Genomic DNA, 25,492 nt, shown 5'->3' with positions numbered 1-25,492 from the left:
GCTGTATCTCTGACAGATCAGTTTGACAACTGCTTTACTGGGACCTCCTTTCTCCCCAGTCCCTCATGTTTCCTGGGGAGCTGCAGTGTTCAGCTGGACTCAGCAACCCAGCTGTGTTGTAGTGGTAGAAATATTGCAGGGACATGGCAAGTGCCTGTGCTAGGACCACCAGCCTAAGGCAGAGTGACTCCTGCATACTGAGTTGGCTGTATAGCTTATATCTGTGGGGAGGAAAAATGGGTGTTATGTTTCCTCTCTTAAAGTCAGTGGAAACCTCACCTGAGTGCCACAACTTCTCAAACATGGTGGATGGTGGCTTAGCCACTTCATCCACCAGCTCCCTCAGGACCCACAGCTTAGTCCCTTAGAAATATCAGTAAATGTTGCAGCTCTGGCTCCCTCACCAAGGGCACAGGGCTGCTCTTTGCATCCCAGGTTCATGGCAAAGAGCTAGTTAGTGATGACTGCTTTGTGAGACCAAGTGTGACCAGGAGGGCAGGTCCTGCCTTGTGTATTACCAGTTGCCTCTCACATGGACCCCTGTGACCTTTTTGTACTAATGTGTTAGATCTGGAGCTGTGCCTTGGAACCATGCAGAGCTTGTGCTGATGGAACAGAAGGCTGACTTACCCTGCAGCCTTCCACAAGCAGTGATACACACTGTGCTTCCCTGTGCTTTGTCTGCATACAAGTAGGCAGGGGCATTTCAAGATAATTGCTATAAACTGGAAATGTTCACCATGCTAAGGATTTGCATGGTTGGGACAGACCTTGTCTTTGTGACACTTGTCATGGTGGTACATGAGAAGCTACTTGAACCTGATCCTCTTGATTTATGAAAGAACTGGTTGTAAGTTTGATTATTTCCCATGGGGCTTCTGAGAAAGCAATGCTTTCCCTGCCCTTTTCTTATCTGAGGGAGCCCTTCCTGTGGCCTGCAAAGATCACCTTACTTTCAGGGCATTTGTGGGACATGCATGTATTACAGTTCTAGTGAGTAACAATACCTGTGTGGATTATCTTAGAAAAACTATTGCATTACTTTGTAGGAAGTTCATAGAACTTTCACTATCTATTTTTATAAGGGAGATCTTTGCCTTAAATTTGTTGCTCTTTAGCAGAAGAGCCAGTGCCCCAGCAGAAGGCTGGAATGTGATGTTATCAGCTCTCTGCTCTGCTAGACCTGCAGGCTGGTACAAAACCACTTTTAGCTCCCAAGCAGGCACTTGGCTCACGAGTAGTTAAGGGACAGGAAGGAGTCCCAAGGAGACAGATGCACAGACAACCTGGTGGCAGCTGGGAAAATACTGTAGGGGAAAGAAGGGATGTAAGACAGCAAATCTGTAGGAAACCGGTCTTCATTATTTCTGCAACTTGTCTGACGACTTGCGCTCTTTTATTAACTTTTTATTACGGCAAAAGTGACTAGAATAAAAATAGTGTAGTTGCCAAGGGGATAAACAGTGAATTAAAAGGATTAAGTTCTGAACACTTTACTGCTTTTAAAAAGATGTTATTTGATTTACTAGCTTAAGTTAAATTTACATGACCAAATTACTTCTTAACTTAATAATGACTTTTGTGGGGTAAAGCACCCCATCTATTGAGGTGTTTTAGAAGGACTTAATCCAGAATACATTATAACTCTTTAGGCCATTATGGAAGAGTGGAGCAGCTATCCTTTGTGTCATAAGCTAAATGAGTGCTGACTGGCATTTGAATCTCCTGGAAGTCAGCATGACCTGCATGTGGTGTAGTTACAGATAACAACTCAACATGTAAGACAGCAAGGGAACTATTCCCAGCATTACATTAGCTATGTTGCCAATTGTGATACTTTTGATTGTTTCACTTTTCATAACTCTTGAGATACTTTAAGATAACTTGTTGGGGTTTTAAAAAAATATAAAAGTCTTTGTTTTCTAAAGACAGCTCATGGAAAGTTGATGACTGACAGTGGCAATTCTGTTTGAGATCACCGCAATAAACTTCTCTCCTGATACCTGTCGATGTAGTCAAGCCAAGCTCCTGCCCTTTATAAGGGTTCAGAGTTGCTGGCAGTTTGTGTTGGTTTCCTCTGAATCCACAGTGCTTGTTTGTGGCTCTTTCTTCCCCCCACAGCTCCTCACACAGCACACTTGCATGTTGGACAGAGTCCAAATTTCCTCCCTCCTGGGGATTCCTTTGCTGTTAATTTAAGTGATGGCAAATGCAAACTTCTTGCCAGAGCTTGCTGTGTGTTTTTTGGATGCTTTTTATAGCTGTTCCCTGAGGGGTCAGGTTTTGTCCTTCCCTACCACGCTCTCTGCTGTGGGGAGAGAGGCCTTGAACTGGAGCTGATCGGTCCCACCTGGCTTTGAATGCATCTCTGACATGGCTTCAGGACCTCACTGTCTTTCAGTTTTTGAAGACTTTTGCTTTGTTGTTGTTTGTACAAAGCTGAGCTTTATAATAACTTTAGTGTATATGTAATCTTAAAAGCAGAATTAATCATTCATGCCTATAATAGAGTGTGTCTAAGTTCTTATTAGCTGGTTTTCTGCAGCACTGTGACCTGATGTTTTTAGATGCTACATGAAAGTAAAAATTAGGGAGGAAAATTACTGTTTTTACTAGGTATGCAAAACAGCTTTTCTCTTCAAAAGTCATGTGGTGAAGACATGGTGCTAATATGAGACAGAGTGAATGTGTTGAAGAGAAGTGAGTGCCCATCTGCTGTACACCTGAACTGTAGATTTATGGGGTACCTTCTCAAACTGGGGACATTCACACAGATCAGAAAACCACTCAGTCTCCTTCCAGGTAGACCAGCAGTAGCCGGGAAAGCTGAAAGGCAGCTCTTCAGTTTGAAGTCATATGTGCCTTTGCTCATTTCCCTTCAGAAGGTCTGCCCTTGTCACCAGAGGGGATTTGAGTACCTCCCCCAGCAACAAGTTTCTGCTTCCCAGGGCCTTTGTCCTGCTGTGAGGTTTGTGCTTGCACAACTGAGAACCCATTTAGTTGTGGTTTTAACCCCTCAGCTGTTTTCAGCAGTCCTCCTCTGATTTTTCCAGACAGTTTTGTTGAAGGAGCTGTGCACCAGGACATGTTCACAGGACAGGGAGAAACAGCACTGGCTTTATGGAGATTCACATGTTGGAGGAATGTCATCTGTTTGTGCTTCATTTTGCACTGGGATCCCACAGGGCACTGTGTGTTCTATGATCATCTGGGCTGTTGTAGAAGGCAGAACATTTGATTGAGCACAGAGGTTTGTAACCCCAGCACTGCAGAGGTTTAGTGTCCCATTTCATGTTGAACTGAAAGCCTCTGGTGGAATCAGAGAATCATAGGAATGCTCTGTGAGGGCATCTGGTAAACTAGTGGAAATGATGGTGAAGGAGTTCTCCATTGTGGCATCCTGGATGGAGAAATAAGCCCTCAAGTCTGGAAGCAGTGTGGCAGGCAGACTCAGTGTTTGGTGAAGGTGTGGAGACCATGCAAGGTGTGGAGACCATTCTTGCATGTGGAGACCATGCAAGAAGCAGCACAGCACTTCAAAATGGGATTCAAGTAGGAAGAACAACTAGATTATCTGGGGGGAAAAATCCAGTGGAGTGGACATCCAGGATGCAGCATCTAGTGGGATACGTAGGTCCTCGGGAATTAATAACTGAGCATTAAGATCTTGAAATTTGCTGCTTTTCGTAACCTAAAAAGACCGCCCCCCAAAAAAAGGTTTGGTTGCTTGTCCTGTGCTGAGGCAGCAAGATGGGACTGAGGACACAGCACTGGTAACTGCAGAAAGTGTAATGCATTCAGGTCTGCTTCACTCCATTACAATAGAGATTGACAAATTGGAGAGAGTTCAGGAGAAAAAAAGAAGTAACAAGAGAGCTTGAGGGATTGACTTACAAGAGAAGACCGAAAGAGCTGAATATAGATAACTTGGCTAAAGGATGACAAATGGGATGGTTGAGATATAAATCTACAAATATCTGAAGGGTGTAAACACCAAGGCTATGAAGAATTATTTAGAGTGGTACAATGGGGTGTAACTAGAAGTAATGGGATGAAATTTAAGAGAAGGCAAATTTCAGTTGAATAATGGGAGCAGCTTTTTGACAGTGTGATGTATTAAGCCATGGGCTGCTTTTCCAGCAGTAGTCCTGTTGCTCACTGTTTAGGGCACAACCCTGTTTGCTTAAGAAGTCAGAGTTTTCCAGAGTCTTTATTAAGGACAGTTTCAAATCATGCCTTTTGTGTTTTATGTATTTGATGCAGAGGCATGCAAACCATACACCAAAGCTGCTGTGCCTCTCCACACATGCACCGTGTCTGGGTGTGACACAGCAGCTCCTGGTACTGTGGTGGTGGAGATGAAGGCAGGGGTGTGAGGAACCTCTTGAGCCACAGCTCAGCCCAGATGGCCCTGCTGGCATGTCAAGCTTGGCCAGGTCAGCAGAATCTGCTCTTTGATCAGGACCTTCTTTTACCTCCCACACTTCTCCCATCCAGGTGCTGTAGTGTTACCTTTTGGGGGTTAGTTCACTTACGGTCTCTGGAATAGATATCAAAGTTATGCTGCAGCTCTGCACCAAGAAATCTCCCACTTTGCTTCAAAGAAATCAGGACAAACAAGCTCCCATTGATGCACATGGTCTATGATCTTTTATAAATCTACAATACTGTACCTTCACTTTTTCTTTAGAAACTCCCATTTCTTCTTCTGCTTTTCACTTCACTTGAAATGCAAACTAAGGTCAGAGGATCACTTTCCTGCTGGCAGAACACACTGTATTGTCTGTCATTTTAAAATGTCCTCCACAGTAACTGAGGAAAGGTTCATTTCTCTACTCTTTATGCTTAAGAGTGACTCGAATGCATTTTGCTTTTCCTAATCTAGAAGGGCTAAATTAGAAAATTAGGTTAACTAGCTGTGTAAATCAAGTTAGAGTTAACTAAAATGGTAGCATGGGGAAGATGGCAGATTCATGTAAATAGAGAAACAAATGCAGCTGTAGCACATAGCAACACACTGGAAACTTGGCTATTTTGTTGAAGAGAGGGAGGACAGAAAACTTTAAAGCACTGGCATTCTTGGAGCATAAATGAGACAAGCTGAAAACGTCTTTTATAATTGTTCTTAAATGTGTTTTATATTGCTCGTGCTGTCTCTGAAGAGGTCTGTGTCCATACACTTCAGGGAAATTTCTGAATTATATCCTCTCTCAGTTTGTGGGAAGAAAGAACTGCTGAAGGGTTTCATTCTCCTCTGCATGGGGATGAATATTTTTCTTGCTGAAAAATGCAATTTTGGTCTCCTCAGAGCTGGATTCATTTGGTGGATGATTTTCATGGGGAATTTTGTATGTGGGGAAATGTCAAAACAATTGTGTCTTCATTGCATTCCCGTTACTGAGGGCTGTGGTGAGAGTGCACTCCTGGAGAGGAGAGCTTTGCTTTGAACCACTTTTCACATGCAGACCAAGAGTGGATGTGTGCTCAGGCCCCATCGTCTCAGGAGAGCAGCATAACCACTAAGCTACCTCAAGTTTGCCACCTTAATCTAAGTGGTTTCCATTCAGCAAAAATAAATCATTTATGTCAGTATGACTCCAGAATTATTTTTAAAAAATTGTTTGGTTTCACTGCTGTGCAGGAATGTCAATTATCCTCCCTACCTTATTTCTGAGGCCACTTTAAAAAGGAATTTTAATTATGCAGCTGGGGGTCTCTAATGGCATTTGCAGGAGACATCATTGGAGGTTTTTTCCCTGGAGGTTGATTTTTGATACTCTTGCACCCCTCCTAGGCCCAACCCATTTACAAGGCAGACTTTCCAGGCAGGCGCTCCTCAAGAGGACAGTGTAAACGTGGTCAGGTTTCTTTTAATTGTTGCTGCAAACTTCTCTGACCCTTGATAGTGAAAGACATCTTTGCAAAAGCCAAGCCTGGAGCAACTGAGGGAAGTGGGAAAGGGTACCTCAGAATAAACTGCAGCAGATTTTGGGGTCACCATAGCAGTCCAGGCCAGTTTTAACTTCACAGCAGGGCTGGATTATGATCTGGGGCATTTGGAGTATTCCCAGCCTTGTTGGTGTGAGTTGATAACCTGCAGCTGAAGGGCCTGGGAGATGGGTGGGAGCTGTGAAGAACCAGCAGGAGCAGCAGAAATTCAGCTCCCAGAAGTCCTGGCTTCCAAGAGCCAGCCTGTGCAGCTTGGCAGACTATAAGGCACAGTAAGTATACTTTTTTGTCAGTATAAGAAAGGGAAAGGCTGCCCTTCCTCCTTTGTCTGTTGAGGGCACTGAAAAATCTTGAACCAGCTTGTGCAGTGAAAGGATTAATTTGCTGTGGATGTTTGATTAATAAAGCAGTAGTCTATCTCATTACATTTCCCCATAGTAACTGCAAAAGAGTTTCAGATGTGCGTGGCCTTTGCCCCTCTGCACCTACTGTGAAACAGATGTCTTGCTGACTGCCCCCAAAAAGGACAGATCAGCACCCAAACCCTCCTCCTGGCAGGACACGAGAAGAAGCCAAAACTGAGGGAGGCAGTCAGCCCAAGTGCAAGGAACATGCCTTTCTTTTTCTTCTACAACATGAGAAAACATAAACGAGTGTGCATGAAAGCCAGGCAACGGAATCAGATTATTTTGACTTAAAATACAGCGTTAGTTTTCTTCAGCAGCATTTAAAGGTCGGAAAGTTTTCAGCTAATTTTGCTGACAGTTGCACTGTTTCTTTACTGCCTTTTGTCATTTTCTAGGGCATCTATCCTTCATTGCTCCATACGAGTGCCCTGCCTTTATCTCTTGCAAGTCCTGCTCCTCAGCCCAGCACTGTGGGCCTCCAAGAGTAAATGTTTATAATGTTCATTTAGCTTTCAGTGAAATCTCTTCCAGCTTTCAAAGAAAGCTCTTTAGTTTGGTCTGCACAGATGTAAACTTTCAATAGGAGAAATTCCCTGTGTTCAGCTAATGGCTTCAGGACACCAAGTGCTGCTGATGTGATCTACAGTTCAGTGTCCTTGTAACTTCATGTAAAAACTATGTGCTACCTCTGATTTTGAGTTTAAGCACTCCATAAGAGTGGATTTAGGCCTCCTCTACATGCAGTGTATACTAACAGTACCTTATTTTTGTTTATGTATAAATAAGATGTCTCTCCACAAGATCTGTTGGAAGCCAAGTATGGTGTTTAAAAAAGGAAAAAAATAAGCAATGGAACAGTAATTCTGTCATAAGGTGCACTGTGTCAACAGCAGTTTATTTTATTTACGTCTTAGAGTAGGAAGTGCTCTGACTTGTTAGTTTGTTGTTGTTTTCTGATGTGTTGGGTTCTAACATGGTTCTCAGTGACTTTTGTATTGTTTTCCCAAGAAAAGCCTTATATCACAGTTTCAGTTATTTTCCTTGGCAAAACTTAGTATTTTATTTATTGTAAGCTGCCATAAGTTAGATGAACTAGCTTATGCTTAGAGCTACATATTTCATTCACTTAGTTTGCACATTAATTTAGAAAACTGGGGAGATGGTACCAGCCATAGGTGATGGAAGTTTTTCCCCTGATGCATTCTCATTTCACAACAAATCTAGCAGAGACTGAAGGGCTAAGGGATGTTTTTTCTTTCCATCAACACCCATGCAAATATTTTCTTCCCATATCTCAAAGTGCTTTAAAGAAATGCTTGAATATTATATACCAGATGCTTGTGTTAAGAAGCTGAGTCACAGATGGACAGTCAGGGGTATCATGACACCTGATAATAGTATTGAAGAATGGGGGCCCTTTGCTCCCTGTCCTGGGAGTTAGACCGCTGCTTCATGGTCCCCACTGCAGAAGTGGCTTAAGGTCTGCCAGAATTTCAGGATCCTATATTATAATGCAGAACAAATTTTCCAGGATTTATTAGGATGTCCACAAAATCAGCTGTCTTTGCAGTACGTCCACTCTGGATGAATCATTTCTTGTCACTTTTCTCTGACAAGATGGGGAAGTGAGTGGCTGTAACTCCGAGCTGTGTCCTCCACGTCTCTCCTGAGGGTCAGGAGGAAAGGGCAGTGCTGGGACTGAGTTCCCTTGGTGTGTGCTGTGGGGTGTGGTGCAGCTCCAGCACCTCTGAGCTAGCATCAGATGAGCAAGTGATAAGGGAGCTTTAGCAGTGTCCTGGCAGCTCACTGGTGAGGTTGAGCAGCCCAGTACAGGCTTGCCTTGGACCGGCCAGCCCCAGCCCAGAGGTGCCTTAACATGCTTCACACACAGCACAGCCGTGTGGAAGTCTTCTGCAAATGACTTCCAGATCTAGCAGGCTGGGGACTTACACTAGACTAAAACTCCCTTAGGAATGTAGAAATAGAGGTGGAATAATTAGCAACCAAGCAGTGCTGGACCCCTGGTCTACCTCTGTTATGGTTTACACCCATAAATTCTGATGGCTGTTCTAGGGCCATGTGTGTATGGGAGCAGGGAGAGGAGGAAAGAACTTCTGGTAGTGATCAAACTGCATCTTAAACTCTGGTTTGTGTTGAGCCAGAAGGGTTTAATTATATATATGTAACATGCAATGAAAAGCAACATGGGTCTTGAGTAGACCATATGTCTTTAAGTGCTGCTTGGGATCACTGAGAGCTGCAGAACCAAGCTTTAAATTTTGGAGATGTGGTTCAGACACAGAATTGTGCTGGTGTCCCTAAACTTTCCTGGTTTTGAATAACATTTTTGTAGCTGAGGTTTTGCAAGTATGAAGCCTGAAGCCAGCTTAAGGAAAGTTTATGATGTGAAAATTAAGTTTTCTCTAGTAAGCTGCAGTTTGTCAAAACAACTGCACACATTCCTGTTGGGCTAGAGTTTGGCAGGATGCAAAGATTGCATCTCTCCCTTTGAATATCCGAAGAAAATGGAAACCTGGCATTTTAATCTTGCATGGATTTCTACACATCCCTTTCAACAGCTGGGATAAGCTCCTCTGCTTTATCACACATTTTTCCCTTGTGTTATGAATCACCACCTTCTCTTCAGGCAGTTCACATACAGGATTCTTCAGTCTTTGGAAGTTCTTGTGTTTGACTAAGGGGAGCAAAAAAAGGTTGTAAAGGGACTTGCCCAAGGGTAAGATGGATCTCAAATTTGGTTGTCTGACAAGAAATGAATTGTCATATAATTGGAGCTGGTGCTAACTGATATTTCTGCTTTTGGGGAAAATATTTTGGGAAAATTCACTCAGTTTTCCAACAGACCTCTTAAGAGGGTCTCACAGAGAGGAAATTCCATACATTTTTTTGCTCTGGAAGCAAAAAAAAAAAAAAAAAAAAAACCAAAAAAAACCACCAAAAAAACCCCCAAAACTGGTTTTAGTTGATTACTCTGAAATGAAAGAGAGCAGCTGTCTGCTCCAACTCCCCACTCCCAGGGAAGAAGGGCTTAAAGTCCCCCTTAAGCTACATGAAGAGCTTGGATTCATGAAGCTGTCACAAGCTTTGTGCTCCTGCCAGTAGCCTGGGACAGGCATCCCGGCTCCCAGGTACAGAAGGCAGTCCATGAGGTGGGGTTTCCTGGGAACAGAAGCTGGGGAATTTGAGTGTCTTCCTGGATAGCTGCTGAGCAAATTCTGACCCACTCCACAAGTAGTTACCTCTAACTGATGCACAGCCAGAGATATTTCCAGTGTGGGCAACCTGATGATTTCCACTGGAAATCTCTTGTGACAAGAGCTCCTGACCTCTTTTACACAGGTTTTGGTATATATGCAATGTGTAGCATATTGCTGACAAAGCTGTATAGTGCCATTAAGATTTGGAGTATTGCTGGAGCAGAGCTCAGTTGGGGATTCTGCTTTTGCAGGTCACTGTTTGGATAGGAGCTTAATGGTATCCAAGCAGTTGTAAGCAGGAGATCAATAAACCAGAAATGTCTGAGTTATTCCCTTTCTGCTTTGTGACCTCACTATTTTAGAGCTTTCCCTTTTATGAAACTCGCCCCGTGTGAATTTGCTCACAGCTGTAAGAGCGATTTAGTTCCACTCATTAGTAATGAAGCAAAGGTCCATAATAAAAAAGAAAGGATAATACATCACCTAATATATTTTTTCCCGAGCTTGATGCATAATGGAGCACTTTAAAGTATTAGTTGTTTTCAGATATAGTAGAAGTATTGTGTGTTTTGGAAAACTTAACTGCGTAAGTAATAGGAGACCTCAGCCATACACTTCACTATTAAATCTTTTCTGAGAAGTGTGGAGAAACGTGTTTGCTCTGCGTGTGTTTGTGTGAGTTATGGGCTGTGCAGATCAGCGAAGTGCAAATTAGCAGTCCTCTACTGTCCTGTCATATCTCGACTCGCAATAGCAGAGTTCAGAAGTTCATTGCTTGGGGGAGGCAAAAAAAGAAAAAAAAAAAAAAAAAAAAGAAAGTTTGCTCTGACTTACTTGTGCTTTTATGGAGACTGTCTGGAGCTAAATAACCCCTGGTGAACTTGTATCCTCCACCCCAGCTGCAGCCTTTCAGCTCCAACAAAGACCACTGACTAACTCCAGGAAATCGAGCGGCGCGTGGGTGAGTGGCTGACTCCGCATTCACACCCTGCCTGTGTTCCGGGGGAGCCGCTCTGCCCAGCCCTGCCAGCAAAACCCTCTGCATGTGCGCCTGGAAAAAATAACTCCTCGCCATCCACAGAGAACTGCACTTTCCACTGAGTTTTTCCAGCAGTGCAGCTTTGTAGAAACCACAATAAAAACATGGGGCTGCAGGATTTTTATTCTTTACATTCCTCACTGCACAAAAAGCAGCACCAAATGTTTTTCTGGAAGCAGGATTTCCAGCCATGGAGCAATGATTTAGGAGAGTGAGAATATCAGTTTCCAAGAATGTTTAGTTTGGAAAACTTTGAGATTTACTTGAGACGTCACCAATCTATCTCCTCCGCTTTGATTATTCCGTTTCCACATACATTTATTTAGCCAGCGGCTGTTGTTCTTTTGCCCTCGAAAAATCTGTTTTGATGCCCCTAAACATCTTCTTCTTTGTTATGCTAAGGCGGGAGATAGAGCGGCATGCAGGGAGAGAGATAAAAGCAGTGTTGTTTTGTGGATCCTACGCAGTGTACTTTGCAGGAACTTTAAAAATAATTTGCACAGTGCTCCTCAGTGGGATAAATGTTCTCTAAGATCATTTACAAAACACGAACAAAAGAATATTAACAAAGACGAGTAAGCACAGATTTCCTCGCTTCACAGGTGAAGAAACAAAGCTCTGTAAAACTTATTTGTTGATACAGGGCTTGGTCAGGGTTAAAAAGGGTGAGGCTCAGCCTGCAGGGCCATCATGTCCATATATCATGGTAGCTGCAGTGAGATGGGAGTTTAAAGTGGCTGAGGAAAGAGGTGGCTGTTCAGCAGTTTAGTCATTGGACTTTGCTGCTTGTGTAACATGACATGTTGGAGATGCTTTCAGGTGACGTGGATTTCTATCATTGGGGTGTAAAAACAGCCCAGAACCTCAACTGCCCCTGCCAGATGCTGTAATATTTTGTATTTTTGTATTAGGGAACTTTTTATTAAAAAAAAAAACAAAAAACAAACAAAACAAAAACCAAACATTTTGTGGTTCTCAAAGACCAGAAGTTTCCTTGGGATCTTCAGCCTGAAATGAAGCAAGTGGGCTGTTGTGCCAAGTGGGAGAAGGTCCCCAAAGGAGCAGCTATGGAGGAATGCCTGACTGGCCCTGGCACTATTCATTTGCACTTCTTATTAAAATCAGTGATTAGTGGTTTAAAAATATTTACAATAAAGCTTGTGAGAACAGGTTAATGCACAGTAGTTGGAGCTTTGCACATCTCCTTCTGACTGTGCTGCTCTCCAGCTGCTGCCTGGTGGCCTCTCTTGGGAGGCAGATGATTTTCAGACTCACTGTACTTGGGGCAATGCTCTTGGTCAGTGGCAGATTCTCTGGAATGCTGTCAGGATGGAACTTGGAGCCCACATGCCTTGCCTGAAAGGCATCACTAGTCCCCCCAGTGCAAATGCTTGCCTCTGAGAGGCTGAAAAATAGTCCAAGGTGCCTTGTGGAGCCACATTCATGCACTTTCTGGCCCCTCCACTTGCACCAGGATGCCCCAGTCTCTGCTACTTGTGAGAAAATGTATTTAGAATTTTTCCTCTGCAAGGTATTGGTCAAAGGCAACTTAAAATGATCCAGCTGTTATAATTGTGTTTCCATCTTTACCCTTCTGGCACTTGTGTGGTCATGCATTATACACATTCAAGATGCTGAAAATAGATTTTTTTTTTAATTCCTCACAGAAAAATGTTTTTTGGCTGCATCAGTTCCCTGAACTGATTGACAGTGTGATTGCATTAATGTGAGCACAGGAGAATGGGAGGGAAGATGGGGGCAGGCAGGACAATGGGATCACAGCATCCCAGGCTTGGATTGGTGTACACTGTCTCCTTGGTTGCTGGAACAGACTGTATCTGTGGTGGCTGATGAGGCATAAATTTGAAGATAATTTGTGCAGGAGAATACAGCAAAAAAATCCACTGACTGACCTCCCAAGCCAGTGGAGGTAATCCTGTATCTCAGTTACTACACAGCCTAAGTAATTCTGTCTTTCAGATTTTTTTTAAATTTATTTTTTAATCAGTTGGTTGTACAGTGGTTTTGCTCTATGTCATCCATGCTTAGTCGTGCTTCTGCAGTGTGATCCTGCTTGTCACTAACTGGGGTTATTCTCTAGCTGGAGCTGAATCTCTCATTGAGCAACTCCAGGAGGAGGGCTGGTCCCCAGAGGCTGCTCTGAGCAGATGTACACCAAGAGTTTTGCAGCCTGCAAAAGTCAGGCTGATGTTTTTTCCTTTTCTCACTGGACATTTCGATGTCCTCATAACTGTAGGTACAGCTGCCTTTTCTTCAATCCCCTACAGCATCAAGACAAAAATTACTTTGGCTTTCAGTGCTTCTGGCTGGGTTGCTTTTCTCCCTACTGTTTGCAGGAGCATCCTGGGATACAGACTGACTGTCCTGGCCTAGCCTATGAGCTGTTCTCTGCACACTTCTAGCTGTCCTTCAGTCATGTCTCCCAGTGGGCCTGACAGTAAACTGGAATCATCTGTCTTGCAAATCGCCTTGTCTTTAATTAGAAAATCTTTAATGTCCGCAGAGTCACATGTGGGTGCCAGAGTTTGCAGCTATGTAAGTTCTGTTGACTTGCTGGTTTTAGGCGTAAAGTTTTAAAAAAATTATCTCTTGAGCCTCAGGATAGCAGTATCCATTGAACCCTGCTTACAGACTTTCATGAGTTAATTCTGGCCAAAAAAACACCCCCTCTAATTCATATTTTTCCACCAATGAACCACTAAAAAAGGTCTTTGATTCATTTTCTCGTCTTCATCCCCAATGGCCAGCAGACTGTTTATTTTCACTGTCTCTGTACAAGTGCTAATGCATTTTTTTTATTTTGTGTTGTGTTTTTCTGATTTTGTGCTGTAGTTAGGTATCCTGAGCCTGTTTGCCCTATGTCAAGCATTAGCTTGTTTCCTATTAGTGCCATGCTCTTCCTGGCTGTAGCTTTTGTGGTCTGGGTGCTGCTGCCAGGTTTTGTGCATATCATGTGCCAGGTAGCACTGAGAGAGTAGTATGTGACTCCAAACTGCAGCCTCCTTCTGATGAGAGTCTCTGTGGGAATGCTGTGGCTGGAGCCAGAGCAGAAGCCACGCAGGCTTCTTGGTGTACCCTCCCATTCTCTCTCATCCATGTCCATCCTGTGTTACGGGAACCTACCTTGCGCCAGGCTTCGAAGGAGCTGTGTCAAAGGGCAGGACCTTGGGTGAGTTCTTTACCAATAAAGCCCTTGAACTTTTTTCCAGTTTTGTAGGAACTAGAAAAGCATAACCATGACTTTGTTTATGGGGTTGTGGAGGAGAGACATAGTCCAAGCCTAGATGGACCTCAGGTCTCCTGTTTCCTTTTTCATTCCTATAAATTGTTCCTGTATATTATAGCATGAGGAAAGGATGCTGCTTCTTTCTTGAGGCTAATATTCCCAGCTTTGGGAAGCATGTCGTGGACAAAGCTTGTTGAGCTGTGCAGAGAAAGCTTAACGAAATAAAACAGCTTCATGAGAAGCAATGATTAGTGCTTTGTCTGTGAAGGAATCAGTCTTTTATGAAAGACTTCGTGTTCTCTGATTTATTTATTTATTTTTCCATTGAATGAGCAAAATTGTTTAAAAAGGGTGGTGGGGAATGTCATTGGGGAAAAGCCCCCTCCTCTACTCACTCATCGATTCTTATAACATTAAAAAAATTAATTTAAATTGCCACTTTCCTCAAAATGAAGTGTAAAGCTTCCATAGTTCTGTTGTTTAATTTCCCAACTGGATATGAAATTAAGGAAATTGTAATTGTTTGACCTCTCGCATCAGGGAGTCTAGGTATTTTTTCATCTGTTTCACCGGAGTACATCTATATGAGAACAATGGCTTCCCTAGAGACTCCATTTCTTGTAAAATACAATCTAATGAATTAAAATACAATCTAATGAATTAAAATATATCTCCTCTTCTTGGTGCTTTTTCACGCTGTGACCTGCCTTGGGTTTGAATGCAGGGTGGCTCCCATTGAATTGTCTGAAGGCTCTCAGCATACTTCCTCCTACTGAATTGTTCTTCCTGAAGTTTGCCCATTGATTCATTCCATCCTCTGCCTTGGGTCGGTTGTCTTTCTTACACGGTTCACTAATTTTTCCTCACTAAGCATTGCTAATGTGCCTTCCACACACTTGCAGCTTTCTGAGCTTTGATCCAGGAACCTTTCCAAAATCAGCAAAAACAACTGCAGAAGCAGGACTTTCCCCCCCCCCCCCTCCCCTTCTTTCATTGTGTCCTTTGTTACTGAAGAGGACTGCAGATATTTAGTGCCATTTAAAGCCAGACAAAAAAAAAAACTCTCATTTGGTGATTTCTCCAAAACACCAGTTGATTATTGTTGGCAGGGATATCACACTGGAAAGGACTAGATGTTCTGTGTGGTTTTGAGGCCAGAATACTGCTGGGATTGTCCCTGGTGGCTGGGTGGAGCCCGCTGGGTACCTGCCTGAGAGCCACAGTGTCCTCATGTAGCAGATGGACCTCTCTTGGAGGAAGGGAATAAGTTCACACCAAAGAACAAAGAGCTTCTCCCTCAGAAGGTAAAAAAATACTGAATATCACTGAGAAAGCAGCAAATATTGATCTTGAGATCTCTGTGCTCTGTATGTCTGATCAGATGGATGCAAGATTTTTCAGGGGATCTAATATACTATCTTCTAGAAAATAGCTGGGTATGTCAGAGTGAGAAGTAAGGGAAAATTCAACTCAAAATTCAGAAAATGCATTAATTTTGAGGGCTCTTACAGAGAAATTTTTGTTCCAAAATCAGCACTGGGAGAGGTGGGAATGGAGGCCGAGCTGACTTGCTACCAGAATAAGTGTATTTTGCTCTTGAAGAGAAAAGGTGAGCAAACATCGACTTCACTGTTATATTTAGCTCTCAGTGATTGCAAGGATGAGTTCAACTGGATCCATAATCCCTTGCTTTGCTCTTACTTCCCAAACAGGCCACACAAGTGGCCTCATGCACACCCATAGCAGCTGGCAAAACAGCTCCACTTGCGCAATGGAAGAAGTTGGCAGGAGGGGACTGTCAGGAAGGTTTTGCCAGGGTTTCATGGCAGAGAGGTGACTTTGTCAATAGCACACAAAAGTTGGTCCAGAAGTCAGGATCTACTCTCTCTTATTTCAGGTATAAGAACTCTGGTTTATGTAGCAGGTGTGTCTGAGCTCTTAATAGGTAAAAATCCTTGAATTTAATTCCCTTTCTCCAATCCCATTGCTTTAAAAGGAGAGGAACTTTTCAGCGTGCCCCAAAGAAGAAAGTGACAAAAAGGCTGGCTGCGGTTCAGGGCAAGCCCTTCCGCCCCAGGCTGGCAGAGGAGGCTCCCAGGAGCAGGGTGATGGTCGGGGTGCTCCGTGTGCTGCCAGACCACATCGGTGTGCGCTGAGCAGCAGGAGCAGAGCCTGCCCGCGGCCCGCACGCAGCTGTGAGGCAGTGGCAGCAGCAGGCAGCTCGCTGCCAGCACGGCTCTGGCACCGCAGAGAATCGAGCCCTTTGTATCTAACCACCCAGACCTAATACACTGACATGGTAGTCATCAGATACAGTTGACACATGTTTAAAGGGTGTATCTCGCTGCTTTGAACAAGTGGGAAAGTGTTCTTGGACTGCTTTGCTCTCCGCATTTCTACGGAGTTTCCCACTGTCCATTTTCCATAGTTACTTACAGCAATTAACTGGAATCCAGGGCTGCAGCGGCTGCATGCATAGTCTCTGAAACCACACCTGTGGCTTTTTTGTGTCACATATAATTCACGACTGAGTGACACTTCCTGCCTTGTCATCTTTAGTCCTGGATGAATGAATGGTGTAGCTAAATCAGCTTAGTGCCGAACTAAAGTGGTGGTTCATGTTCAGCTGTGGCTCTTGCACAAGTCGTGCAGAAACTTATTTGTGTTGGTACGGCTGGGTGTTCACTGGAGGCTCCAGCTCTTTTGATATCGGATCCACTCACAGCTTGCATGTCCTGCCTCAGCTTTATTTTCCCATCCAGAGGCATAGATACTGCATGAATCACTGTGTCTTTGCAGAGGCTCCAATGGGCAAAGGTATTTGTTCTGAAACCTCACCAGGCTGTAATTAATCTGTAGACGAAAGGAAATGGTTTTGTGACAGCTAAATGAAGACCAAATAATGTGATGTGATGAAAGGTATGCTCAGCGGTCAGATTCAAGATCTGAAGTTATATGAGTTTAGCTTTATGGTGAGCTGAAAAGTGTATGAAAAAAGAATTGCCTCTAGTCCTACTTAGCAGCAGACAAAAGCAGAGGAAAACCTGCATGTAATTATATATTAATATGGAGAAAAGTGAGACGATATTAAAAAATTACACTGTGTTATGCATTATTCCGTGTATTTACAAACATTTGTGAAACTTACACATAAACTATGTGGAGTGCTGTACACAGGAAGGCATGTGCTTTCTGCATTAGATCTGTGAGATCAGCATAAGTGCCAGTGAACAGGCTGTCTTTTCTTTGGGCTTTAGTTATGCTGAGATAGAAGACATCTGATAACCTTAACAAAAATATTGCAGACTTTCGTAAATTAGGCTGAGGAGTTTGTTTTTCTCTCTCCTTTCCCCCCCTGCCCCCCCCCCCCCCCACTTTGAAATGCTTTGCAGAATGAAAGAAGTTGCTGGTCATCTTGTTTGAAAGTTAAATGTTTCTCCAGTGAAAAGTTTGGGGGTTATCTTTGTGTTTGTTTTTAAAGAAGGAAGTAATATTTTAAAGTCATGTTTCAGCTCATTCATCATCAGTTGCGCCTTTGATGCAGGTTCTACTTCATGTGTAGCTGGGATTGGTTTTAGCAAAAAGGCCCAATGGTAAACATGGAGGCTTCCCTGTAGTTTGACTCTGACCTGTGGAGTAGGCACTCAGACTGGTTGATGCTGAACATTTCAAGTAGCAGCAGTGAATCCTTAGCTAACTGGATGATCTTCCAAAACACTGAGATTTCTTATCTCCACTTCTGCAGGATCACAGAATCCCAGAAATTTCAGGTGACAGAAAGCTGAGGGGGGCTCTTTGTCCCCAGCCTCCAGCCCCAGTGGGGCCTGCCACCAGCACTGGGTTAAATTGGTCGTGGCTTGTTCAGTGGAGTCTTGCAAGCCTCTTTGGAAAGAGGTGCCTCAGCCTCTTGTGGGTGACCTGGTCCAACACTGCGTGGTCTTCCTGGAGAAGACTTTTCTGAATACCCAGCTTGAACTCTCTAGGGAGTGTCACGCCATTTGCCACTACCAGAAAAGTTTTGGCTTTTTTAGAGTTGTAACTGCAGACTCTTACATTAGATCATGTATACATGCTTATTTTCAGTTTTATCCTAAGACTTTTATAATGAAACTGCAGTTAAACTGTATTTAAGATAAAACCAGATTAGGATTACCAAATTTGAATGAAATCTTAGTTTCACTAGGGCTATATCATAACTATGCCTTTGTACCATTATAAGACTGTGACAGTATTATTATTAGTATTATGATTGTTTTCAACACTATCTATCTCTATACTCAACAGGAACATACCATTTCAGGTTGCTATCCCTAATTCTGATAGCAGAAAGCAATGATTTTTATGACTGGACAGAGTTGCATAATGGCAGGAGAATGAGTTTGATTCTCTTATGACTTCAGCATCATCAGCAAAATGATCAAGTACTATAAACTTATATTATAATTATGATGTCAGAAACAATATAACTTGGTTTTCAGGTTGACTGAGAATGTGTCCTGGGAATTTGGAGGAAATATATTTTTCTCATTTGGAAGCTGAATAAGTCCTAACAGAAATATTTCAGTAATATTTATGTAGTTCAGTGATGTTATGCTCAGCAAGTATTTTATAAATAGCTGAAGTTTTAAGACCAGAGCATCTCATTTTTGGTTCCCATTTTATTTACTTGTCATAAATGAATTCAGGACTCCGCACCTTTTGTTTTTTTGCTTCCATATGATTTGCATCCTACACACCTACAACAATACTCACTTTTCTCTGGGATGGAAATTACTGATTTAAGTAAGCAGGTACTAGATAATTTGAATCTTGAGAAATGGATGTTGAAAGAAGAGCTGTTTCAGTGCTTTGGTTGAGACATAGGACAGCATTTTCAAATCAGTGTAGAGAATTTGCAACTGAAATTTTAGGGACACTCTGGAATACCTTGTGTGTGCAGCAATGGGCCAGGTATCTTAACTCTTTCTGGCTGTATAATTTCTTTAAAGCATCTTATCATGGACATCCAAAATTCTCCAGAAGTGAACAAAGGTGATACCTGGGTTACCCTGATAGAGAAGATAGTCAGAGCTATACAGGATGCTGGCTGCTTCTCCAAGTCATGTGAAGGGGACTATTCTTCCTCAAACCAAATCTTTGTACCACTAGTGACTTAGAGTGTCAGAAGGGCTTTGTCTTCAAGATCTTTCTGGTTCTTCCTTGAGGAAGGCCCCTCTCAGTCCTGCTTTAGGGGTTTTCCAGGATGATCTGGAAGAGGTGATGAAAGCCACGGGCACAGTGGTATGGAGTATGATGCCATCTCTCATACCACAGTGGGTATGTGAGTTCATCTACTGTGATGGGAAGCAATGACCCTTCCAGCAGCAGCTGATTTTGCTCCTGTTGGTGCTGGTGTCCAATACCAGTCACCTGCTTTGGAAACAAATAGCACCCACTGAAGCTGGGCATCCTGGCTGTGCAGCAGCACAGCTCTGTGGGTTTGCTTTCTTACCTTCATGCCTCTCTCGTCCCCTTCCCCCACAGTTTCTACTATGCTTTCTCTTGTAGACAGAAATATAGGATCAGACTGCTTTTCATTTCCATCACTTTTCCCTGCTGTGACTGAATCTGTTGCAATTAAATTTTAATTGAGATGCACACTGCTTAAATAGACACAAGACAGCTACAGCTATCGCTAATTAATTTTCTTCCAAAATGACAACATTTAATAATTATATTCCTTGTCACTTACATTATTTATACAAGTTTAACTCTGGGAATTTTTTTAAAGACACGTCAGCTGTGAAAGTGCTTTATGGTGTTAATCTCCTGTAAGGCAATTGTGATTAACTTCAGAAGTGGAAGTATGTTTATGGTGCATTTATTAAAATACCATGTAGCTCTGCAAGCTTCAGGAAAGATTGAGGTATTTCTACAATAAGGTAATAGTGTTTCTGGTTGCAGTATTCAAATCTAGAGAAGCCCTAATGGTAATAATTTTTGCTTCTGTATTATCTCTGATCTGATGATCTCTAAGCACTTTCTGACTGCAAATGAACAAGTTCACACCTTCTGCAGAGATGTGTGCCTCCCCAGTTTCTCACTTCATCTGACACAGTACAAAGAGATCATCTGCTGCCCCAGCTTGCAAAAGTCCTTGCCCTCTGCTACCTTGCCGTAATACTGGGCAAAGAAAATGACCTTTTTGTATTTTAGTCTGAGGAATCCATCACTGGTTGCTGTCAGACAGCGCGTTGGATGAGCAGGACCATTTGTCTGTTGCAGTGTGACAGTCCTTAGGCAGTGCTGTGACAATCTGGGGGTTCTGTCTGTGCTTGAATACATCATTGCTGCATCGTGGCATGACTTTGGAGTTTGCAGAGAGGTGCATCATCATCAACCTCCAAACTTCAAACATTCACAAAACAGGCAGAAATTTCTCGGGACAGCTGTGAGGAGAATTTTTCCAGCCTCTCCTGTGGGGATGTGTGGCCATGATGTTCCCTCTGCAGAACAAAGGAGCTGGCTATTCAAGGTGAGATGCATCAGCCCTGGGGTTTTACTGGCAGATCAGGAAACTTTGGGAACGACCAAAGAATCAGAGAGCCTTTTTTTTTCTCAGTGAGGCTCCTGTCTAGGGTGAAAGTTTAAGCTGGAAGTTGCAGCAGAGGGATTTTCTGGGTCAGAGAAATAAGTGTGGGAGGGCAGGACAAGTAAGACTTGGATCTCTTGGAGGACCCAAGACCAGTAAAAGTCAAAACTAGATGTGAAAAGTGACTGCAAGTACCTGGGTGTGCATATTTTCTCTACTAGCATTGAGTAACTCTTCAGAAATCTTCACACCTTTCTGGTCACTAGCAAAGTAAAGCTGCCCTGGGAACAGAGCTCTTGGAAAATGTGTGTTTGCATTTATTAAGGATATTGGGGATTAGTACTGATGTTGCAGAGCAGAATGAGTTGGATGGTGCAATCCCATTCCAGGAAGGTTCAACAGAGAGGTTTTCCAAGGATGGCATGAAAAGCAATTGTACTGTGTGCTGCTGTGATTACAGGAGGTTAAGATGGTGTGGATTTAAAGGGCTGATTAACTTGATATTTGTAATGACTCAGCCAAAGGAAATTAATGCAAATATGTTAAATGTCTATATAATGAAACTCTTTTGTTGGACATTTGGGACTATCATCATTATTACATAAATTTCAGCAGTTTCTTGAAGTTATTTTAATTAATTTTATAGTGAATATATATATATGTGTATGTATATATATATATCCAAAACCATTTACCTCTGTATTAAGATGGATTTGAATGAAAAGCTCTCTGGTCATAGACTATCCTCATTTACTGTCACAGCAGCAAAATTGCATTACAAAAGGTTTTCATTGTCACTTCACTTTATTTTCCCCTCAACTTTGACAATAGCAAAAGAGAGTGGGCAATATTTAGTGCTGTTTTGGTATCTGTTTGGTTTCTTGTGCAATGTTGCATTGTGGCAGGGGTAGGTAAGCCAGGAAACTGCATAGAGAGTTTTTTAGAAGTAATGGAAGCTTTTTGCACCTTTATTTTATCACATTTCTCAGTAGGCTGTAGTTTACTACACTCTGCCTAAGAAGGTAGTGCAGTTAATTATTTTTGTGCTTTTTGGTAATACAGTCACAATTCTTGGCAGAGACACAGATCTGTGTAGCACAGTGGGGTGGGACACAGTGTTCCTTCCAAGTGGGCCTGTTCTGGGAGCCGAGGTCTGCTCCATTGCACCTGGAGAGACAGGAATAATTCATTTCTCTAACAAATAGATCTCTTCCTATGTGTGTTTTCCCTGAAGTTACTTACACACGAAGTGCGTGCTCTGTAATTTGCATTTGGTGCTGGAGTTGCGGATGGTTTGTTCCTTTGATTGCCGATTCTCACGGTCTGAAAAAGGCCTTTAGCTGCCAGTGCCCTTGGGTGGCTCTGGGGGCTGGAACCCCAAAGGCCACGGGTTTGGTAAAAGCTGTTGGTTTTCTGCATGACACACAGTGTGAGGGTCCAGGTCCCAGCCAAAGGGCCAGGCAGCAGCCACGTGGCTTTGGGGCTGTGTTGTATCATTGCACCGATCAGCAGAAGGGAAGGTCTAAACATTACGGAATGTTCTCAGCCAGCAGTGTTGTGTTCTAAAAATCCCAGCAGGATGCAGCAATGGAAACCAATCCAGCACATGCTTCAGGTCTTTCTCTGAAGGCATCTGCCTGAACATATTCTCTAAATAAAGAACAATCCTTGGTTGCAAGAGTGCTAAGGGAAGGCATCTACTGTTTTCTCAGTATGACACTAATGATTGGGGGATGTCCATCAATTTTTGTTTTCAAAAATTACATTTTCTCTGTTTTTTTTTTTTTAATTAACATTTATAAGCATTTTTTAGTAATAAACCTGTGAAGTGCTGAGTTTGCAGTGATGATACTGTCTCCAAGACAGAAAGTATGTTGAGCTGTCTCACTTACAATACATAAAAGGCTGAGAAATGCCCAAGAGGACAAAGTGGTAGCAAATGTTGGGTAGCTATGGATATGGGTAAAAACAAGAAACTGTGTGGTCATCTATAGCTGGTGACAAGTCCCTCATCCCCGTGCCTTCAGTTCTATGAAAGTTTGGACTCAAAAGGAGGAATGTAGAGATGGGGAAAAATAGATGTTTAATTTCTTTGGTAGAGAAAAAGCTTACTGGGTTTTGAGTCAAGTGCTAGGTTGTGACAGCAATTAAAATGCATACATGAAGAAGTTTTTCAGTATTTGTAGTGTATAATTTTGAATGTCAAGATTCCCTGACACTGTTATGCAGAGAGCAAGGGGGTATAAGAAATATAATCTTTCTTTTGGTGAGGGACAAGTGAGTTATGATACATGAGTTATGCAAGTAATTATTCCCGTACAGGAGGAAAACTAGAGTTAACTGTGGAACCCTAGTACTTCTAAAAACAGAACAGGAAAAACAGAACTGGTTACTGATTTTTGAGGGGATCTGATTATCTTATCTTGGAGACCTGTAATGAAACAGAAGGCAGCTCAAGTTAGTAGTTTCAGAGGTGAAAACTGATTATGAAGGAGACTGGGAGTGGGCAGATATATCTGACCTGTATGACCAAACCCACTCAAAGAACACATATTTAGGCCCTGATGGAAGCAAGTGCATATGCAATTGCTGAAGTCTTCCTGAAGCCAGTGAGATTGAAAGCATAGTGTGGTAGGCTTTGATAGGCTTTGAAAGAGGAGACAATGGCTGAGGCAAAACAAAAGAGCATGCCATCAAAGGATGTAAAGCAAAGTGACAAGGAAAAAAGTGACAAGCTAGGAAAATGTTCTTTGTTCCCACATTCTGAATGGCTGTGAAATCAGCTTTGTACTCATTAGAGCCAATGTAAAGGAACTTGCTGTAAATGAAAATGAATGGGTTAGAGGCTGGTGTTTTGAGTTCAGATGTGTAGGTGAGTGGCAGGAAACTCAGGGAAATGCCAAACTATGAGACACTCTGCAGAAGGAAGAAGCAGGAATCAGAGGTGGCCTAGAGGCAAAATCTTACAGTGAGGTTAGAGGAATCTTGAGGACCACCCCAGGTTTCAAACTTAGATACCAAACAAGATGCTTCTACAGCATTTGGCATCCTTTGCTAGCTTCTAACCACGGCCAGACTTCTGTGAGAAATATTTGAGAGACAGACTGAAGTTTCTGTGTGGTTGGAGGGAATTAGGTCCAAACTAGGTCAGTCTGACAGTAAAATGTAGGTAAGATTTAGTGGAGAGAAAGCCCAGAGGCAACTGGTCTTTGAATACAGCTTAGCTGCAGTGAACAAGAAGGAAGATGGGATGAGTTATAGACACAACTGGGATTTTGGGTTTAGAGGGAGGCAGACCAGAAAAAAGAGAAAAGAGAAAAAAAAAGTGAGAAAGAGCAAGGAGAGCAAAAAAAGTGGCTGTGGCATAGTTTAGCAGCTGGTTGTGGAGGGGTGAGGTGGTTAAAGAAAAGAGTAGATGAAATTTCAGGAGCAGTGAGGGAGTTGTAGATGGGAGGTAAAAGAATTAGCTTGTTTTAACTGTTTTCTCGAGGAAGAACTCAACAAGCTTGCATGCAGAAAAAGATGTGGATATAAAATATAATTATGTGCATTAATATGCAACAGAAATAATGTACAATAACTGCGAGGTATATAGTAACTGTTTTAGTAAATAGTTATATATTAGTTATAACTGGTTTAGTTATAACTAAATAATAACTATAACCAAGAATATGTGTATGTGTGTGTACACACATGCTCCTGTACAAGAGTTCTGTCCTAAAGAACTGATATGAATCCTTTGTATTTTGTCTTAAATTAGAAAGTATCAAGGAATGAAAGCAAATAAGGAGGCAGTATTTACAGAATCCTCTCAGGCTAGCCTCAATGATTTGAGTCTTATGTAATGAAATAGTTAAAAGAATCTTTTTGTGTCTAGTGGCCACATCATTCACTGTCCTGAAGTCTGATACAGCCTCTGAAAATCTATGGGGGCACAACAGATGCAATTTCCAGTGCTCGAGCCCTGGCCTGGCTACCACCACACACGGTTCTTCTGCTTCACTTGCTTCAACTGCACTGTCACGTACACACAACGTGGTCCCCAAGCCTTTCCCCTGAGCTATAGCAACCTGCTGACATTTGCTAAAAGTTCACTGCTGGCCTGTGTTTTGTTCCAGTAAGTTCTGGGGACGTGAGATGCTCCGGCTTGTCAGCCCATCTTGTTTTGTATGTGAAGCAGACACTGCAGGGCTGCAGAGGACCAGACCTCCTTGTAGTCCAGTCTTCTCTGGGCTGTGGAGACACCACTGCTGGGGTTGAGAGGGGAGGTTTTCCCCTTAGCTTTTTTAACAAGAGGATGAAATAAATTACAGTGTTGTTTCTTTCCTTTTGAATGCTGGCAGCTGCTTACCAGATCTAGAAACGAAGTGAGTTCGTATAGGCTACAAAGTGAAGATTGCATGATATTCTGTTGGTGAATGGTTTTAAAATTTGTCTCAGTCATCAAAATACTTGTAGCACAGTAGACATAACTGCATAGTGAAAGAATGCATATTTTGCAACATTGCCATTGGCAGGACATAAACACCTATCCTAAGTCCTTATCACAAAAGAAAAAAATAGGGAAGTTGGAAGGTAGACATGAGTTTTGTTGTCAGCAAAGACAGACATGCTAAAATTTAATCATCATAAATGCAGATGTTTTGATGTATGAAGGTGTGGCAAACCAACCATTAATACTACCCTGATACATAGGTGCACAGAGGATCAAGGTGCTGATCTAGTTTAACCATCTCTTTAATACCACGAGAGGACTTTGCTGTATTTAAACCCATCCTGGACTTAAAACCCATGTCCTGTGATAAGTCTTATGCTGCAGCAGACCTCCTGGAAAAATACCTGAACAAAATATCAGCTCTGCCATGCTAGAAAGTCTGGCACCAACCTGAATTACAGAATTAGTGCTCTTTTCTGTTGAAACTGGGAGTCTTGTTTCTAATCTGAATTTCTCTAGTTCAATATCTGTCTCTTAGCCTTTGCAGTTGTGTATGTGTTAATATTGCTGATCAGGTCATTCTGCAAGTGCCTCTCTGTTGACCTCTCATTTTTCTCATGTGTGGC

At 42.5% G+C, this 25,492-nt stretch overlaps 1 protein-coding gene across 8 annotated transcripts in view; it reads left to right on the top strand.

The window, feature by feature from the left end:
- GLI2 (GLI family zinc finger 2) overlaps positions 1 to 25,492 on the top strand; it is a 204,853-nt gene that overhangs the window by 29,533 nt on the left and 149,828 nt on the right. For 2 of the 8 annotated variants that reach the window (XM_068195423.1, XM_068195425.1), the window contains one exon: positions 20,221 to 20,374. The exons of the other annotated variants lie outside the window; for them this stretch is intronic. The gene's annotated coding sequence lies outside the window, so the exon portion shown is untranslated. The remainder of the gene's footprint in view (positions 1 to 20,220; positions 20,375 to 25,492) is intronic. 8 annotated transcript variants of the gene reach the window in all.

The sequence above is a fragment of the Anomalospiza imberbis genome, chromosome 7 (genome assembly GCF_031753505.1).
Source record: "Anomalospiza imberbis isolate Cuckoo-Finch-1a 21T00152 chromosome 7, ASM3175350v1, whole genome shotgun sequence".
NCBI lineage: Eukaryota > Metazoa > Chordata > Aves > Passeriformes > Viduidae > Anomalospiza > Anomalospiza imberbis.
The sequence above is the reverse complement of the archived record's forward strand: the minus strand, read 5'-3'. Positions and strand labels throughout refer to the sequence as shown.